General features: G+C 43.3%; 1 protein-coding gene and 1 non-coding gene across 2 annotated transcripts in view; one reads left to right on the top strand and one right to left on the bottom strand.

Moving 5' to 3' along the window:
- Positions 1 to 14,743, bottom strand: part of LOC126982219 (nucleolar protein dao-5-like) — a 140,970-nt gene that overhangs the window by 97,685 nt on the left and 28,542 nt on the right. The gene's annotated exons all lie outside the window — the stretch shown is intronic.
- Positions 10,861 to 10,933, top strand: Trnaf-gaa (transfer RNA phenylalanine (anticodon GAA)). Its single transcript has one exon. It is a non-coding gene; the product is annotated as a tRNA-Phe (tRNA).

Raw genomic sequence — 14,743 nt, 5'->3', positions numbered from 1 at the left:
ACAGCAAGTCTTTGAAAAATTTTCAGCCAATCATACGGCTGCATTCCTCAGCTGTGGCGGCCAACGTTGTCAGATTGTCGTACTCAGCCGCTTATATTTCCAACTTCCTACCCCAAAACGGTCTTCTGGGCTGCAATAACGAAACTCATTTATAGTTATCGTTAAAAGAGTTAGATCCTGATGTTTCTTGGCAATAGTTAGGCAACTTTTTTTTTTTTTTTTTTTTTACGTTGTTGCCTATTGCGCCGGTAGGCATCTTCCCGGTGGGGCCTGATGGTCGGCCCAAGGCTTCTTCCAGGTGGGGCCTGATGGTCGGCCCAGCCCGTTCTGGCGCAGGCGAGTGTTTATAGTGGCGCCATCTTGCATTGGCTCATGCTGCCCCCCGGAACTCGTACTTGATTCGCTTGGACGGCTTCCTCTAGAGTCCGGGTTGATGGGTGGTCTTCAGGACAGCATGTGGGTAGTTTTAAGCCACTCGGCGGTGACCGAAAAATCCGAGTGGTAGCGTGAGGATTCGAACCCGCGTCGTCCATCACGCGGCGAATGTGAGTCCAGTACGCTATCACTTCGGCCACCGCCTTAGGCGTTAGAAACCGGTAAATACTATGCTCTGAGTACTTTTCCCAGAAAAAGGTTGAACCACTGAGGAAAATGCGGCGGCCGAGGTTCAGTGAGTCTGAGCTGCTGACAATGGTTGAGGAGGTGGAGAAGAGAGAGGCAGTCATCATGGGGAAACATGACTACGGGGTATAACGGGAGAAGAAGCAGCCTATAGCTGGCAGCAAGTCGTCCTCAGCCTCTTATGGTTGACGATTTCCGACATAAAAACTCTAACTGGATTCATATATTGTTATAGTCATAATGATTGATTATTAGTGCTTCTGGGCAATAGTTAAGGGTCAGAAACCGGTAAATACGATGCTCTGAGTACGACTATCTGGCAATGGTGCTTAGAGATGCCAGATTTTCTTGTGACAGTGACACTCTTTACCGGGGAGGGGGCCGGGGCACGGGCCGGGGTGGAGGTAAGCAGCAGCGAGGCAGCGCTTGTGTTGATATTTTAGTCGTGTGCAGTGTGTACAGATCATCCTTTTATAATTAAATTTGCTCTGTGTACTCTAAAACCTATATCTAATGCTAAAAAATCATAAATAAGTTTATCATGATGAACTTCGTTACGTTTACGAAGGAGCTGGGGCTCTCGTTAAGTTAACCACGCTGTGACGTCATAGTTTAGCTTCTTGGATGCCATTAACGAATGTTTACATCGGTATCTCAGTTAGCGAGATCGCTAACACTTCTTGGATCTAGGCCCGGGTCGGGCATGTCTTGAAAGAGGTCTTGAGACTGCTGCCGAATGCTGCGCCGACGTCGTGACGGGAGTCTGGAGTCGTGAGGGTTAGAACGACATGCTGGCAACTAGTTGGCCGAATGTCCCAGACAGTCGGCAAGACACCAAGACCCCAATAAAACCTACCCCCCTTCTTGGACCGTGGGAACCAACTTGTCAAATGGAAAAGTCGCTGGGTTGTCGTGGCCCAGAGTCGGCACAGTGTGAACGGGGCTTTACAGAGACAACCCGATGAGCAGGATCAGCTTCAGGGCAACGTGCCACGTGCCCGTATAGCCGGAGTTGCCGTTGACGGACTATGCAGGAAATATATGTCGAATCAGTCTCACGGAGTAGTCGCCGGTTTGACACAGTCATTCCAGCGATATCCCATGATTCTGCGTAGACATTTATTACCACAGGCATCAATCCGCCTCTCCAAGTCCCCATTTAGTGTCCATGTCTCACAACCATAGAGTAAGACAGGGAGCACAAGGGACTTGAAGATCCGGATCTTTGTCCTTCTGCACAGGTATCGACACCTCTAAAAGACTTCCTGGCGAGACGCACCGTTGTTATGAACTACGCTACCAAGATACGTGAAACTTTCTGAGATATCAACGTCCTCGCCACACGCATCAACAGACTGTACTGTTTCATCCAGCAAGCGATAATCACAAGCAACCAACATATATTCTCTCTCTCTCTCTCTCTCTCTCTCTCTCTCTTAGCTACTCATTTGAATTTATATCCAGAACAGAATATCTTGTGTTATCTTTTCCCTAGTCTTCGTCATCCCACGTGAACACATGTATTCATGCATCCTGCATTCTACTCTCTTTTGAGTATCATTTCCTCCTTCCTTTCCGCTTCCCTCCATCCCTCCTTCCTTTCCCAATACTCCTCTCCCTTCCTCTTTCCGTCCGTCCAACACAACTTCTTTCATTCCCTCATTTCACTCTTCCTTTCCATCCCTCCACTTTAGTAAGGCTGGGTTCACACGAGCCACTTTTTAGTGGTCAGTGGCCGCCACAAAAAGTGGCCACCACAAAAAAGTGGTCGCCACGAAAAATGATGAGTAGGTGCACCCTGCATACGAGCCACTCGGTGGCGGCCACTAATGAGGTCAGTACGTGGCGTTATGGATCTCGTAAAGGTAGCTGCTGTCTGTGCTCTCTTGGTGCAGATGAAACGCAAAAAGCGCAGAAGAAAGTACTGGGTTCACCCCATAGTTAGCAACAGACTACTGCGTGTAGCATTCCACACATTATTTACAGAGCTAAAAGAGCACCCTGATAATTTTTTGACTACTTCAGGAAGTCACAGGACAGCTTTGATCATCTTATGACAGTAATTGGTCCACGTATAACACGGCAGGACACCAACATGAGGAAGTGTGTGCCAGTAGAAGAGAGACTTGCGGTAATCTTAATGTAAGGCTGAACATGAAGAATATAGTCACATTAGGTGTAATCTATTGACATAATTCAGCAGTCTTTGCGGTTACATAATATGTCCACTTTCTGCTTCCGGGTAGATAAAACTACCACATTCACCAATTAAGCCACACCAGAATCCATTAATATGCAAAACTGTGAAACGAAATGAAACATTAATTCTGAAAGCATATAAGAGCTTATCCATCATATCCTGAACACAGGTTATGCGTGAAGGTCATACTTATACATCAATATGACAGTTCATATAGGTCAGTGTCAAGACAGAGGGAAATTGGCGGGTGGCAGGGTGGTGGCAACCGAAAGTGGCTCGTGTGCACTGCACGCTGCCATTTGAAACAACGGTATTAGTCCGTGGGCCACCCTGGAATATCTTACACTTTCGTCGGGCATCATTCCGCAGCGCTCGTTTTCTTCAGGATATAATAGGTTTTATTACATAGAAGCTAGTTTCGAGGAGCTTAACTAGTTTTACTTGCACGTTTACGAAATAATAGCATATTAAAATCTATTGTTTTATATGAATAGGATAGTATTCAACAAAACTTGTGGTATTCTCTAATGCTTAAAAGCCAAGAAAATGTACTTTTATGGCTGACTAAATTAAATTTAATATATATATTTTTTTTAATGCTTTAATGAATATTGAATTGAATAAAAAAGCACAAATAAAGTATGTCAAATATATGTAGTTTTATTTATACAAAAAAATATTTACGTACCTATTCTAATAAGGTTTTAATATTAACTGTAAACAAACGCCTTGCCTGTTCGTTCTGATGAATATTTCGACTCACGGGACTATTCTCGTTTTTTAAGAAGACAGAAGACCGTAATGTTAGTAAATATAATCCATATAATTTTGAAATGGCCTTGACTTTGGGAATTTGTTAGAACAAATTACTTGTATGTTTATTTTATTTTTCATCTATGGCAATTTGTGTTTAACGCCTTCGTTTTAAAGTTACAGGATGCTTAAAATACAAGACAAACAATTTATATTCAGACAACATTGGGCTAATGTTAACTATTTGACCTATAAAAACAGTCAGTTATGCATGCTGTCATGAAAAATACCATTCGTATTTTATTAACAAAAAAACAGTTTCTAAACAGTTGCCATTAGACAAAGACTGTCTTAATGTAATTTGTTTGTCTTGTAAAGTAGAGTAAATAATATTTGAATATAGAGACTTCAGGATGGTTGCATTACAAGACAAACAAATTACATTAAGACAGTCTTTGTCTAATGGCAACTGTTTAGGCTGTACAACTTGTTTAAAATACGATGCAAATGGTATTTTCATGACAGCATGCATAACTATGACTGTTTTTATAGGTCAAATAGTTAACATTAGCCCAATGTTGTCTGAATATAAATTGTTTGGCTTGTATTTTAAATTGATCAATTTTCGTATTTAAACATTCTGTAACTTTAAAACGAAGGCGTTAAACACAAATTGCCATAGATGAAAAAGTGTTTTACATAGGATAAAGTGTTGAGAACATTGCTGCAACCTATTACAAGTGAAAATTTTCAATGCGGACATATGCCCGACGAAACTTGTTTTCTAGAGCTAATTTGTGAGGGTGGCCCACGGACTATATCTATCGCAGGCCACAGTGGCGTGGTCGGAAAAATGGCTTCGCCCGCCACAACTCGCCACTGTTTTGTGACGAACACAAAAAAGTGGCCCGTTTGCATGCACCCATAGAGATGTGTGTGTTCTATTTTGACCATTATTTTGTGTCGGCCACTGACCACTAAAAAGTGGCTCGTGTGAATCCAGCCTTAATGCATTTTCTTATTTTTTTTTCCTCCACGATAAAACTATCGCTCCTCCCTCACTCTTAATACTCTTTTATACAGATGAATTTCACGCAAGCAATATCTATAGCACAAATTAGGGTCTTCAAGAGCAGATATATACTACACTGTCCGTCAACCAATAATAATGTGAAACAATCACACGTTCAAACTAGAAACTCATTCTTTCTCGACAAGGAACAATTTCGAGACAATACCTACCTGTAAAATTAACCCCCCCCCCCCCCCCCCCGTACAAAATCCATTATTATTCCTATTGTTTCCCCCTACCATACGTTTCAGACACTTACCTAACCTACAACAATGACAACCACTATCGTCACAATCACGCAAACCATGAACCAATGCTTCCTTTCTTGAAGAGGGGGCTTCATTAAACAATAACTTAACAATACTTATTATATCAGGAAAAGAGCGTCTTCCTGCGTGAGTTTACTAAAGCACTGCAGAAGGAAGGATCATTGTAATCAAACGATCTTTTCTTATTACATGATTTCCTCCTTTTTCTGTGATCAACCACCAACGACACGCTTCCTGGACACTCCTTTCTATAGTTCTACATAAACACTGAACTATAAATTACACATGCGCTCTCTCTCTCTCTCTCTCTCTCTCTCTCTCTCTCTCTCTCTCTCTCTCTCTCTCTCTCTCTCTGTGTGTGTGTGTGTGTGTGTGTGTGTGTGTTGGTAAGCCCAGCAACAACACCCCTACAGCACGTACTGCGTCATTCTCCCCCTCTCCACCGCCCCCCCCCACTCTCTCTCTCTCTCTCTCTCTCTCTCTCTCTCCCCGCTTAATTTCCTCCTTCCCTCAGAGTTCACCTACTCCCCGAATGTTGGTCGCTGGGATGGATAATAAAACAAAAGAAAAAAGACAAGACAATGAAAAGAAAATCATAAAGTACACAAATTGATGAAGTGACTAGATAAAATATGATAAATTGGGTAGACAAGAACAAAACAACAAAAAAACTTATTCGGGAACAAAGCACAATAAAACGAAATGAACTGAGACAATTCTTACATAAAAGATGTAAACCATACGTAAACTTAATATCTAGAAATGAATAGAAACAGAAGGTAAACAAACTCCCCCCGGAGAGACACGCCAATCCTCGTCGACTTGGTCGGCTAGATTTTGATCGCCGATAGAGTCGGTCTGTCGGCATCCTGCTACAGGCCGCCTTTGGCACAGCCTCGTGCTACCCCGTGCAGGGAGGGAGCAATCTTCGGACAAGGGCCCGTTTTCCCATTTAATACTAGGAGATAAATCTTTAAAGAACAATTCCCCCAACAGCCTGGTTTACATACAAACATACAAACACACCCAATAACGGTTTCCTTCACACACACACACACACACACACAGAGAGAGAGAGAGAGAGAGAGAGAGAGAGAGAGAGAGAGAGAGAGAGAGAGAGAGAGAGAGAGAGAGAGAGAGAGAGAGAGAGAGAGAGAGAGAGAGAGAGAGAGAGACACACACACACACACACACACACACACACACACACACACAGAGAGAGAGAGAGAGAGAGAGAGAGAGAGAGAGAGAGAGAGAGAGAGAGAGAGAGAGACACACACACACACAAAGAGAGAGAGAGAGAGAGAGAGAGAGAGAGAGAGAGAGAGAGAGAGAGAGAGAGACACACACACACACACACACACACACACACACGCTCCCTCCCCTCCCTGCCTCCTATTTTTCTGTCTGCGGAAGACTTCTTAAATCTCCGAGCGAACTCATTCCTTCTTTTTTTACTCCACACCTCGTCTTCCCTCTCCTCCTCATCTTTCTCGAGTCCTCCTCCTCCCTTCTACTACTACTATATACTTCTACTAAAACTTCATCATCCAGCCTTACAAAGCGCCGCTACGGGAGTTTTCTCTCTTCAGTGTGACCGATAAACAATACCAAGCCGAGAGGGAATGTAAAGAAACAGGTCAATAAACTATCGTAAAAAGAAAAGAAGTGGTATGCATTACTAATAAGCAAACATAGACTTATTGCTTTGAAGCGCGGGGGGGGGGGGGGGGGTTACTTTAAATTGATTTTTGTGTTACTCGCTGTGTGTGTGTGTGTGTGTGTGTGTGTGTCCTGACCTTCAAATGACATTATATTAAGGTGACAGACTCAGACAGATGCAAGTGCTATAAATTCGTGCGATCAATCAGTGTCATGGGAGGAAAAGACTAAACAATAAATAAAACGAAATAGCATTATATATAGTAATAACAATGATGATACTGCTAATAAGAATAGTAATAATAACAATAATAAAAATACTAATACTAACATTAATGATAACCACAGACTTATACTTAATAAAATTCGCAAGAAAAAACTTAAGAAAATTAAATTGAAGTTAAAAATAACCGAATAAAAAACGAATAAAAGAGACGAAGAACAAGAAGTACAAAAGCAACAAAAACAAAATATACTACTACAACAACAACAGCAACAACAACAACAACAACAACAACAACAACAACAACATCAATAAGAACAACTACTACCACTACTACTACTACTATTGCTACTACTACTACTACATGCTACTAAACAAAAACATACCGTTCTTCGTAATCATCACAGGTGGAAAAAATAAAATAAAACGAAAATCGAGATAGAAAGAAACACGAGTAAGAACGTGTTCTGACCAGAAACACACACAATCAGCCCGCAACGTGACGTACTTCTATAAAGATTAAAAAAAAAAAATTGTTCCGCTCAAGTGTTCCTTCGCTCAGTGTTTCGCTCAGGCTAACAAGAACGTGTGGGGCAGACATGAAAGGTGGAGGGTGGAACGTGAAGGCTAAGTAAGGCCTAGCAGTTTCATTTTGTCTCGTTTTGTTCTGTTATATATATGATTTCGAAAGTACAAAATCACGACACAACGCACTTTTTTCCTTATCTTATTTCGTTTGCTATTTCTTATGATGTCGATGGTAGAAGGTTAGTTACGATATATCACAGACTTTTTTTTTTTCCTTCTTTTACTTCGTCAGCCATTTCTTACGACATCGATGGTATAAAGTTAAGACAGATCATGGCGCAGCAAGGGTTATCTTTTTTTTATTTCTTCAATAATATGACCTTTTTATTAATTGGAAGATGGGAGGTGCAGCCCCATTTTTTTCTTCCTTTTTTCAGTTGCCATCCTTTATAAATAAAGAGTAATTCCGTTTCCCGTTTAATTTATTCACTTACATTTTTTATATATATATATATATATATATATATATATATATATATATATATATATATATATATATGTGTGTGTGTGTGTGTGTGTGTGTGTGTGTGTGTGTGTGTGTGTGTGTGATGCTTACTGCTCGTTACATGTTTTTTATGTATAATTTTCTTGAATCTATTTATTCTTTTATTAACTAAAAATCTTCATTTAACATTTAACTTCTTTACTTTCGTCCGTGAATGGAGAGCATGCAGTGCTTTTAGTTATCTTTTCCCGCCTACTCGGTGTGAACAGAGAAAAAAAAATATATATATATATATATATATATATATATATATATATATATATATATATATATATATATATATATATATATATATATATATATATATATATATATATATATATATATATATATATATATATATATATATATATATATATATCTACACCTCTCCCCCTCTCACCACACACTTCTTCCTCCCGCTGTCCCTCCAACTGTCTCAAAAAACTTTCTACTTCCCTTCCCCTGTCACCACTCGGCCCCTTCCCACCTCTCACCCCCAACTAGTTTGCCCCACCTTCCTCCACTCGTCTTCATGTCCCCCCCATCACCTCTACCCCCCTCCCCTGCAACCCTCCTGCGTTATCATCAGTTCACCTGCAAGACACCTGACCGCGGGGAAAAAATGCCGCAGGGGGGGGGAGGCGAAGCAGGAAGGGAAGGTGAGGAGAGGCCCAGAGAGCCCTTCACACTCGTCAGGTGTAACTCATAAATCCCACAACAATTCACAATCACCACCACCAATTCCACACCACCAACTCCAATTCTGCGGTCTGGGCAACGAAAGAATAGTGAGAAAAGAACCCACCCGTTACATGTGTATTTCCACAGTGATGGACAGAATTTTGTTTTGTTTTTTTATAATTCAGCTCCCGTGTTTTTCATCTACTCTATTACCATTGAAAGCGTGGATTATAAGATGATGATGATGATGATGATGATTGTAATAATAATAAGAAGAAAAAAGAAGCGTGTTAGTACAGTCTGAAGCAACAGGTTAAGGTAGGAAGGTGTGCAGGGCCAACTGTTTATCCTCGCAAGAAGACCACTGAAAACGATGATCAAACAGAATATTAATAAGAAACAAATAAATAAAGTTTCGCACCAGTGACGTCTGAACTAATAGTTGTGATCTCAATGAAGGCAGCAAGGTGTGCGCCGCCAAGAATTTCTAGGACATACTAAATATACCTTCCTTCCTGAACCTTCCGTCATGTCTCGAGTACGTATACAAGTTTTCTCGGTGGTGAGGTAATTCCCCGACAGTCATCCCTTTCCTGAGTCTTCCTCCTCCTCTTCCTCGTCCCTCTCCCTCTTCCGGTTTCCTTCATCTATCTCCCTTTCATTTCTCCTCTTGTACTACTTTCCATGCCATCATTCCTTCTGTTCTTCTCTTTTCCTCTCCTTCTCTGTTTCTTCCTCATCCCTCTTTCTGGCTTTCTTCATTTATCTGCCTTTCATTCAGTTTTCTTCCCCTTCGCTCTCTCCTTCACTTTCCGTTTCAGTTCCCTGTTCCCTCTTCTTCCATTTAACGCCTCATATCTTCTCCTCCACTTTTCTTCTCTCTTCTTGTCCTGTCGTTATTTTCTTCGCCTCCGATCATTCTGAGTTTATTTTCCTTATATCCCCTTTTTCTAATGTTTAGCTGCCTCGTATACACACCTGTTTTTCTATCCCTTTTCCTATTTCTCTCAACTCGATCCCCTTTTCGTGGTGCCTCTTTTCTCTCCGCTTCTTTATAATCGCTTCTTCAACCCCACAACCACTAATGGACACTTGATAATTGATAAAGTGTACACAAACGAAGCTCTGTTTATTTTACTTTACTGATGTTCAAGTTCCGTAGTCTGAGTTTTCCTTCCCTCCTAAATCTGGCCCATGTCACGAGGGCTCTTAACGTTCATTATCCGAAATCAGCAGGTAAGAAAGTAAAGAACGTGTCAGTTTGAGTTCGATACTGCTTCCTTCTCTTCCCCATCGTCTTTTTTATCCAACTCTTCCAATATTATAACTCAACCCCTGCCTCTTCACAAACCCCTCCACCATTACATTCCCATCGTTACTCCACTACCCCCCTTATCACCACCCTTCTCGTTGCCCTTCCACCTCTCTACCGCTATGTCCACCAATACATCACTTCTTACCCTTCCACCATTGTATTCCCACCACTCAATCATGCCGTTTGCCTTCTTCCTCCCCATTGCTCTTCCACTAGCCATCTAATGTACTTTAATCACCTATCCACTCGCCTTTCCTTCCTTCACTCGCCCCTCTGTCATTACGCCTGCCCTTCTGTCTCCCTTCCACCACTGTTTTCCTGTCAATCAATCACTCCTCCACATTTTTACGATCTTTAAAACCGGCCCCTCCACCCCCAACACTCTTCGCCCTCCCCTCCACCACTGTCTTCTCCCTTCCTACAGCTGGGAGAGGACGCCCCTTCCGGCAGCTCACGGCATTCCCATCAGACACCGACACGCCAGAAGGGCCCGCGGCAGCCTCTCACGCTGCCACTGCTCGGGAACGAGTCCCACGGCCCCGCAACCTCGGGATTCAGACAATGTTGTGGGAGACGTGAAGCGCCGCCACACGTCAGACGCTTAGCAACATTGATATGGCTCATTACACCACCACCACCACCACCACCACTCACACACCTGGCAACCCTGGTATCACCTATTGCCGTGTTAGCGAATGAGTGCGGAGAGGTGGAGTTAGATATATAAATGGATAGATAAAGGGACACACACACACACACACACACAGTGTCCAACAAATGAAGGAAAGGCTGGATAAATGTAGATATGGAGACGGGACTATTAGAGCTTAGCTCGGGCCCATTAGACTACAAATAGGTAAATACAAATAAGTAAATAAACAAAGAGAGAGAGAGAGAGAGAGAGAGAGAGAGAGAGAGAGAGAGAGAGAGAGAGAGTCTCGTTGACCAACAGCTTCATCTATTTCTTATCATTTACCACTTTGTTACAAGCCTAGATAGCTCAGTTGGGAGAGCGTTAGACTGAAGATCTAAAGGTCCCCGGTTCGATCCCGGGTCTGGGCAGATATTATTATGCACCACAAGCAGGTAGTTACATAAGCTCACCACCACCTCTAGTTATGAAGAAAATGTTGATTTAGAAAAAAAAGAAAAAAAGAAAACACATAGCACTTGACATACTATTTTTTCCCTCCTTTTTTAACTGAAGCCTAAGCAGCCGCCCCTTACTAATAATGAGTGGCACTAAAGAGTAGAAAGAAGATATAAATGTAACATTAATCCCCAATATGATAAACAGCGACGCAGCATCCTCAGACGCCCGTGACGCATGAAGTCTCATAGTGACCACCCGGAAAAGAGCTGTTTCATCACTAAACATTCCGCCCAGCTTGAGACGCAAAGCTCTGCCAACCTCGTTCATGAGGTGTGAATGCGCCAACGCCAACGCTGCCAACCCCGCCTCGATGCCTATATGAACGAAGTCCTTCCACCGCCCTATTACTGCTGCAGGGCTCCAACATGAACCTGTCAGTCAACATTCTGGCAATCATAATACAACCACCCTGTCACCCTAAACACACAACATGAGACACTTACGCCTGCTAACCCGTCATGCTGTTCATCCTCCCTTGCGGGCTGGTCGACAAATAGGTACCCGGGGAAACCTGGCGAAGGTAAACTGTAGGAACACGGATGACACACGAGCCCTATATCCCGAGGTAATGAGTCATCACCCACCACAGGCTCTAGGGCCAATGCGACGGAGATGAGCATCGAGGTCACGCGAAGTTATACCGTATGGCCCCAACTTTACGTGCCATCCCATCCACACTATAAGTCAAACGTGGGGAAATGTAAGTCTGCCAACCTAACATGTGGTGTATGTATACCAGCCTCGCAACCCCTGATACCCCAGACAACCGAAGCGTGTAAACTAACTATTCATCGTCATGTACGCGTAAAGGACGAGATGTATAGATGTTTGCCAGCCAGCCCAGCCATGAGGTGTCTATGAGCTACTCCTACCACTCCCTGTTACCCCCACCATTCAAAATAGAGCAGAAAGTGTAAACCAGCTAACCCAGCCATGACGAGTGGACGAACCACCCGGCCCACCATGACACAAAAACAAATTTCATTGGGAAATGTAACCCTGCCAACATCGTCCATGAGGTGTATGTGTACTCATATGAGCCACCCCTGTAAACCCTTCCACACCAGCTAGCCAGAAAGGGAGGTGTAATCCTGTCGAACCAGACATGATCTGAGTATGCTAACCCAGCCACCCTTACCACACTCGACAGCCAAACCCAGCCAAGCTACAGCCGGTTGGGAATACCTGCCCATTCATCCGGAGTGGGGTGCGGGGAGGGAGGCTGGCTGGCAATTATGCAAACACATACTATCTGATGCACATCACGGGAGGGAAACCAGAAGCTTACCTCATTCTCACCTTCAACCCAACTAACTCACTTTTCCATTTACTCTCCCAAGCAACATATTATTCCATTTCTCACTAATTCACTTACTAAAGATTGCTCCTTTGCTTACTCATTATGCATTGCTTGCTCATTCACCCACTCGCTCACGCATGTTACGGATACCCTCACGTCAGGAAGTGCCCGGGATGTGGGATGGAGGGGAGAAGGGAATGAGGAAAGATCAAAGGGGTAGAAGCACGTGCCTCCGATGACCTCAGTGTAAATGAGAGAGAGAGAGAGAGAGAGAGAGAGAGAGAGAGAGAGAGAGAGAGAGAGAGAGAGAGAGAGAGAGAGAGAGAGAGAGAGAAATTGATATTCCTTTCTAGATCAATATAAAAACGGTAGTTAATAAAACTTGATGCGTAACAAAACTCATGTACGAATAACGAAAACTTGCGGATGCAAAACTTTCGACCAAAATAATTCAACACACACACACACACAGCATAATGTCAGGAACGCTAGTAAAAACCTCCACCTACACAACACCACGACTTTGTGTGTGTGTGTGTGTGTGTGTGTGTGTGTGACCGAGCAAGGCACCCAACCTCCGGAAACCATTACAAGTCATCACAGTTATTTTTTCGTCTTCCCTCTGCATGCACTCCGTAATACGCGTTCCCTCCTTCCTTTCCTCACCGTTCTCTACCTCTCTTACTTCCTCCTTTCCTTGGTTCCCTACTTTCTTTCCTTTGATTCACTTTTCCTCCTTTTCGTTCAAGTTTATCTTCATGCCGTCCGCCTATTGTTTATGCATGGGTCGTTTCTTCATCATTTCCTTGGTTGCTTCTCCCTTCTCTTCCCTTGTCACTTCCTACATTCCTTCCTTCTCTGAGCTAGATTTCGTTCCTCTCACTGGCTACTGCTGCACACCGTTCTCCGCGTGCCAACACACACACACACACACACACACACACGTTACGTTTATCAAAAGGAGAAATCGCATAATGTTCATGTTCCTCCTCCTCCTCCATCTCGTGTGTTAATAAGAAATACCAAGGAGAGAATAACAAGGAGGGGAGAAAAGTGACTGAGTAGAGAAGGGGAAATGAAAGGAAAAGATGGTGATAAGAAGCGGAGAAGGTAAAGAGGAAATGGGAGGGGGAAGATCAGGAGAAAGGGTGACAGCAAGGGAGTTGATGAAAAAAGAGAAACGGAAAAGACGTGATGGGAGAAGTGAGTGGCAAATGCCGAAAAGTAAGAAATAGGTGACAATCAGGAAAATGGAAGACAAGAGGTAAGGTGAAAAAAAGTGAAAGGTGTTAACGGTTTCAGGAAGAGGAAGAATAAATAAGGAAACAGGAAATAAATGGAACCAGCGTAGAAAAGATTGCAAGGAAATAGGTATAGCATGAAAGAAGATTGAATAACGGTACGTGTTTAGGAAGGGAGAAGAGAGGAGAGGGGGAGAGCAAAGAGGGGAGAGGAGGGGAGGAATTAAGGAGGGGAGAAGGAGCAGGAAGTAGCCAATAGGAACACCCCGGACCACCTCTACCACTAGGCTATTTTTACTCCCCTCACCCCCTGCTTCCCACCCACCCCTTCAAACCTTACTTATCCCCTCCCTTTCAACCATTACTGATCCCCTAACCCCCTTCTCTCCCCGCTCCAACCCCTTCTTATCCCTTCTCCCTCTCAACCCCTACTTACAACCCCCTTCAAGCCCCCTCTCTCCCCCTTTCAACCGTTATCTATCCCTCCTCCACTTTCCCTCCCCTGCAGGTTCAATACCCCCCCTGCACCCCCCTCCCTTCTTTTCCCCGTCACTGCCCCCTTCACTTCCCCGTCACGCCCCCCCTCCCCCCCTTCCAGCACCTGCTCTGATTCCTCTATCACTTCCCTAAACACACCTTCTGCAGGAGGACACCCACATGAGAGAGAGAGAGAGAGAGAGAGAGAGAGAGAGAGAGAGAGAGGTGGTGGTGGTGGATATAAGACTTCTTGTTTTATCTTGCATTCTGATAAAATTAGCTACCAAAAATTGCATCTGCATAAGCGACTCAGAAAAATATATACATAACCAAGATCGGTGTGTGTGTGTGTGTGTGTGTGTATTTGTATCGGTTCAGTTATATCTTGTTTGCGAGGAAGTATGCCATGACATTCTCTCTCTCTCTCTCTCTCTCTCTCTCGTTCCACAATCTCACAACCACGCACTTCCTGCATTCATTCTCCTCAGTCACCTCTATTTTTTTTTTTCAATCTTCTGTATATTTTCACACACACACACACACACACACACACACACACACCACCAGCTCAAGACACCACCAAGCACACCAACAAACAAACAAACAAAACGCTTCCATATTCAGGAGCAGTAAGTAGCGGGCTTTTTTTTCATTATTTTTTTACGCCCTTCTCTTCTCTTCTCTCTCCTCTGCTGTAAAAA

This window comes from Eriocheir sinensis, chromosome 4 (genome assembly GCF_024679095.1).
Source record: "Eriocheir sinensis breed Jianghai 21 chromosome 4, ASM2467909v1, whole genome shotgun sequence".
NCBI classification, from domain to species: Eukaryota; Metazoa; Arthropoda; class Malacostraca; order Decapoda; family Varunidae; genus Eriocheir; species Eriocheir sinensis.
This window is presented reverse-complemented; position numbering and strand designations above follow the sequence as displayed.